We start from the raw sequence: 6,194 nt of genomic DNA, 5'->3' as shown, positions 1-6,194 counted from the left end.
CTCTACTGAGAGGCCAGTGAAATCACAAAATGATTGTTTCCTGTTTTCGTTTTATTTGAAAAACGGTTATTTCTGGCACAGCCCCCTTTCCGCTAATCAATCATCTTCTATTCCCACTTCAGAAAAGGCTGTGCAGCCTCTGATGGCATCCACTCTCCATCAGATTAATCGTCTGCTGTGTCCAGCAAGCTCCCGTTGGTTCATTTTCATTGCCATGTTTGAGAGTGTACCCTTAATGAGTTAGACATGCCTCTGCTGTACGGCCCTATGTTTTGGTTGTTCAAATGACACAGAGAGGAAGTCTGGCGGCTTGACTGAGGTTACATCAGAATAATTATGGCACTTTGCATATTTCAAACACAATAACAGAACCAAGCTTGAAAGAAAACGGGATTGAGTCACACATACTGTACAAAGTACGCACACTTCGTTTCAAGAAAACAAAGATTAATTCGTACTAACAGGTAAAAGCTCCAATTGCATTCACAATTTCAGCAAGCCAGACAGTTCATGTAGTAACAGAATTGTTTTGAATGCAATTTGTTTCCATGACATAGAAGATGTTGATATTTTTACAACTGCACAACTTGCACTCATTGTTTTCTGTTCCCAGGAGTTGGGCTGTCTGGACATTCATGAAGAAAGCTGCTGTCAGATCTGCCAATCAGAAACTTGTCAAGGAAAGCTATACTTCCGGCGCAGTCCAAGGGAGGAACATCACTTTCTCTCCATCACTCAAAGCTGCTGGGGGACATTTTGAGGGGAAGCAGCATGAAACCATCGAAAAAGAGTTGCAAAGGCAACCCATCAAGTAGAAAAAGTAGCTGGGTACCTGCTAGCGTCATTTAAATCTGAGTCCTGGAAGGAACTTCCAAGCAAACAAAATACACACAAAAAAATCCTCTTTGTAAACAAACTAAGCTGTCGTGTAATGGTCTTGACGCTGCCCAATCTACTCTGACCATCTATGAAAGTAGGTTTCAGAAACAATGTGAAACTTTCATTGATCAGTTTCTCAGAAAGGTCTGCATTCAGAAAACACAGCACTGCTTACTCGCTTTGCAATTCAGCAATTACAAAATGTTAATGACAATGTACAGTGACAGGCTTTCCCCTTTCCCATCAACAAGTTTGGCCAGTACATAATTTATTCCATTGTGCAATGTGATGACAGAACATAATTCTTTTGCTGATTAATTGACAGATTATTTAGATTGAGAAATTAGCTGACATTTCACAGGAAATTCAGAAAATACTACACTCAGACTTGGAAAAAAGGGACAGACAGCATTCTGTGGTTACTGGAGAGGTGAAATGGAAATGACAAATGTTAGAAATGCTCTGTAGGTCAGACAGTTTCTGTCGAGAAACCATCCAAGTTCATGGACTTAAGCTTGAGAACCTTCTGGGAATTGGGAAACTGGGGCACTCAATTGCATGCGAGGACAAAAAGTCAACTTTTGAAAATAAAACACTAAAGAGTGGAATTGGCAGTGGATTGGTGGTGAGTGGTCACGTATGGCCAAGCATTCATCCCAAACAAAATTGCCAAGTAGTTTTGGTGGCCCCCACCAATAATCTAGCTGCTACCAGATAATTCCACTCAAACCTTCTGACCTTTTGTCAGAACTGGCAAAAGTGGCAGATATAGGATGTAGGTTTGCTCACTGAGCTGGAAGTATCGTTTTCAGACATTTCGTCACCATATTAGATAACATCAGCAATGAGCCTCCAGATGAAGCACTGGTGCCATGGCCCACTTTCTATTTATGTGTTTAGGTTTTCTTGATTGGTGATGTCATGTCCTGTAGTGACATCTTTTTCTTTTTCTCAGGTGGTGGTAAATGGGATCCAAGTCAATGTGTTTGATGATAGAGTTCTGGTTGGAATGCCATGCTTCTAGGAAGTCTTGTGTGTATCTGTGTTTGGCTTGTCCTAGGATGGATGTGTTGTCCAGTTGAAGTGGTGTCCTTCCTCATCTGTATGTAAGGATACTTGTGAGAGTGGGTCATGTCTCTTTGTGGCTAGTTGATATTCATGTATCCTGGTGGCTAGTTTTCTGCTTGTTTGTCCAATGTAATGTTTCTTACAGTTCTTGCAAGGTATTTTGTAAATAACAGATATAACATGCTCAGATGCTGGAAAATGAGTGAGAGAGATGGTGGGAAGGGAGAGTCAAAAGAGGAAGCTCAGTTCTAAAGCTGAGTTCTGAAGAGTGGTCACTGGCCTTGAAATGTTATCTCTGTTTTCTCTCCACAGATGCTGCCAGACCTCCTAAATTTCTCCAGCAAATTTTATTTTTGTGTATTTCAGATCTCCAGCATCTGTAGTTGTTTGCTTTATCAAAAGGGGAAGTCTATGGATGGACTTTAAAGCAGAAGGGATATAACTAATAAAATTGCAAGGTGAAAGCAATGGCAATAAGACAATCAAAGATAGACTTGATTGGTACTTAAAAAGGAAATATTTTTGTGGCTATGGGGAAAGAACAGGGGTGTGAGATTAATTAGGCATAATTTCAAAATTTACAAATGCCACAAAACTTGGAAGTATAATGACGAGAATATTGTAAAGCTCCAAGAGATGGTGGAATGGACAGACATATGGCAGAAGAAATTTAACAGAATAAACATGAACTAATATACTTTGCTAAAATTTTTGAACAAAAGCATAATGAAGATAAATTGAAAGGCGAGGGTTCCAGGAAGAAAGGGGCTCTGGAATACCTATGAACAAATCATTAAAATATCAGAATAGGTTGACAAAATGCTTTAAAAAAAATTAAATGTTCTGTGCTTTATGAATAAGGAGAGCGTGATGAAGTTTTACAAAACACTGGCCCTTATTGGAATATTGTGTTCAATCCTGGGCACCTCAGTTTGAGAACTTGACAGTATATTAAAAAAATGACAAAGATTTCAGGGTGCACAATTTCAGGGAGAGGCGGGGCTGGTCGGCAGAGAACTGAGGCTGAGAAGAGATTTGATATTCAAAATTTTATAGAGTAGATAGAAAGAAACTATTTTGTTGGATGGATCAGGAACCTAAGGACACAGATTTAAGGAAATTGGCAAAAAGAAAGCAATGATACTAATTAGAAAACATTGTTTGCTGCGCTGAGTGGTCAAGAATTAACTGGCTGTGATTGAATGGTGGAGGAAGATTCAATTGTGACTTTCAAAATGAAATTGCACCTGATGGGGCAAAAAATTGAGAAGTGGGATTCGGTGATTTCTTCATGCAGACTTGATGGGCTTAATGTCTTCCTATGGTGCTGTCACCATTCTATTGTGGGAGTGGGTTAATTCGTTGGTTGGATGGCACAGATAGATTCAATTTCCATGCAGGTTGTGGTAGTTCATGGGGATCTGCCTCCTCATCTTGTCCAGGGTTGATGCAGAGGTAATACCCAGTTATTTCTCTCTAACAGAATGAAATGCCTCTGTTCCTTTGGGGAGTGGGTAATTACCTTGCCTTGCCTAATCAGATATCTCTTTCATAAATTTGGCACAAGCTGAGGTTTCGTCCTGTCCTAGAGATTTCATGACTGCAGCTCTTTGATAATTCAATGTACAATGGAAATTGGTCAATACACTGCTTTGAGGAGGAATCGGCTGACTATATAACAATTGGATATTGTTATATTCCTTAAATCCTTCATATTAAAAGCAAGAGAAAGAGGATGCAACACATAAAAAACTCATTGGAGTTCTGGTGCAAGGGAGAGAGATTCAAAATGCACTCCTGGCTTGGAAATGGTACAAAAACAACACTTTGGAATAATTCAAAACTCCATACGTGGCACTGAATTTTGGAGAATTTTATGGTGCAGTGATACCTCTGGACAAGAAGGTTAGAGTTAAAATCCCACCTGCCCCAATATTGTAATGTGTCTGCACAGTTTGATTAAAACTTTCTGGAAACCGGGGGCACATTAAAGGGATTGAGACTTGCCTTATGAGAATGATTTAACTATTCTAGGAGGGAAATCTTAGAAATTTGTTGACAGGAAAGAGGTCTTCATTTTGCTCCTCCTTAGTTATTTTCATGCTGGGCTTTTTAGTTTGGTTTCTGGGACACCATATCTGTGACAGCTTACAGTAATGACAGTACCACATACACTTGCAATGGTATCAAAATACTTCACCCAGGTTTCCCTGGGATAATGACTTTGGAATAAGGAAGTCAGACTTAGTGATGTAGAGATTGGCAGCCAGTCTAAAGATGCTGATCTCCTGAAATCTTGCCTACATAACTAGTACTATAAAAGGAGTTTTCAGAGCAGAATGTTACATTTCCTCCAGGATCAGGCTGTTTATGATGAGAGGGGTAGAACTGGGTGTCATGGTGGCTGTGCCATGCCTATCACCTGCCTACTTTGTTTTTTTTAGGGTGACAGAGTTGTCTGGCAGTCTGCCAACATTTGGACTATTGCGGGTCCATAAATGGCCATTTTACAACACTGAAGAGTTTCCTGCCACTGCTGCTACTATTTTACCAATGGCAGGAGGTGAGAATGCCAAACGGTGAAGGCGTCAGCATTCCTGGCAAAGTTTATTTTCCTTTTGCGTCAATGCCAAGTGGGTATAAAGCCAGTCTTATGTTTACGTAACATCTTACTCACTCTTACAAATATTTCACAGCATCTCATATTGATATTCCATCACTTACTGCATTATGTAGAAATTAATTTGTAATACAACAAGAACCCAAAGAGAATAATAATTTGAATGACCAGCTCCTCTGTTTTTAGTGGTACTGGTTGTGAGTAAATGTTGGCTCTCAGAGACCTCCTTAGAACAGAAACACAAGTCAATTACCTGAGCAGGGCCTCATTTTTAACATTTTATCTGAAGGTGAGCACTTCAGGCAATGCAACATTAACACTGCACTGCAATATGGTTGTTGCTGAATAAATTGGAATTTAATATGATAATCACAAGAAGTATCTCATGCTTTGTAACTCTCCATAGCATTCAATAGAATTGACCATGTCATTTTTCCTCCAAACACCAGTCGTCCATTTTTCACCTTTGTGACTCACACCCTGTTAAATCGCAAGTTTGTGAAGGCTTGTAGCTCAGGTTGAGGTTTAGGGTGTAGGTTTGCTCGCTGAGCTGTAGGTTTGATATCCAGACGTTTCATTACCTGGCTAGGTAACATCATCAGTGGCAACCTCCAAGTAAAGCGAAGCTGTTGTCTCCTGCTTTCTATTTATACCTTTCTCCTGGATGGGGTTCCTGGGGTTATTGGTGATGTCATTTCTTGTTCGTTTTCTGAGGGGTTGATAGATAGCACCTAGATCTATGTGCTTGTTTATGGTGTTGTGGTTGGAGTGCCAGGCTTCTAGGAATTCTCTGGCATGTCTTTGCTTAGCCTGTCCCAGGATAGATGTGTTGTCCCAGTCGAATTGGTGTTTTTTCTTCTCATCCGTGTGTAGGGCTACGAGGGAGAGAGGGTTGTGTCTTTTTGTGGCTAGCTGGTGTTCGTGTATCCTGGTAGCTAACTTTCTTCCTGTTTGTCCTACATAGTGTTTGTGCAGTCCTTGCATGGAATTTTGTAGATGACGTTGGTTTTGTCCATGGGTTGTACTGGGTCTTTTAAATTTGTTAGTTTTTGTTTGAGAGTGTTGGTGGGTTTGTGTGCTACTAGGATTCCGAGGGGTCTCAGTAGTCTGGCTGTCATTTCTGAAACTTCTTTGATATATGGTAAGGTGGTTTGGGTTTCTGGCTGTGTTTGGTCTGCTTGTCGTGGTTTGTTCTTGAGGAATCTGCGCACTGTATTTTTTGAGTAGCCGTTCTTCTTGACTACGTTGTATAGGTGGTTCTCTGTTTTTCGAAGCTCATCTGTGCTGCAGTGTGTGGTGGCTCGTTGGAATAGTGTTCTAATACAGCTTCGTTTGTGTGTGTTGGGATGGTTGCTGGTGTAGTTGAGTATTTGGTCAGTGTTTGTTGGTTTTCTGTATACACAGGTTTGTAATTCTCCCTTGTCCTTTCTTTCTACTGTGACGTCCAGAAATGCGAGTTTCTCCCCCCTCCCCCCTCATAGCCCTACACACGGATGAAAAAAACCACCATTTCGAATGGGACAGCAAATCTATCTTGGGACAGGCTAAGCAAAGACATGCCAGAGAATTCCTAGAGGCCTGGCACTCCAACCACAACGCCATAAACAAACGCATAGATTTAGATGCC

The 6,194-nt window shown here is 40.7% G+C and overlaps 1 long non-coding RNA gene across 1 annotated transcript; it reads left to right on the top strand.

Annotated features, from left to right (window-relative positions):
- The first annotated feature begins 247 nt into the window (after positions 1-247).
- LOC140465797 (uncharacterized) lies at positions 248-4,924 on the top strand. The gene is made up of 3 exons (XR_011955154.1): positions 248-464; positions 614-973; positions 4,392-4,924. It is a non-coding gene; the product is annotated as an uncharacterized lncRNA (long non-coding RNA).
- The last annotated feature ends 1,270 nt before the right edge of the window (positions 4,925-6,194 follow it).

Source organism: Chiloscyllium punctatum, chromosome 42, assembly GCF_047496795.1.
Source record: "Chiloscyllium punctatum isolate Juve2018m chromosome 42, sChiPun1.3, whole genome shotgun sequence".
NCBI lineage: Eukaryota > Metazoa > Chordata > Chondrichthyes > Orectolobiformes > Hemiscylliidae > Chiloscyllium > Chiloscyllium punctatum.
Note: the sequence above shows the minus strand (reverse complement) of the source record. Positions and strands in the feature narration are given on the sequence as shown.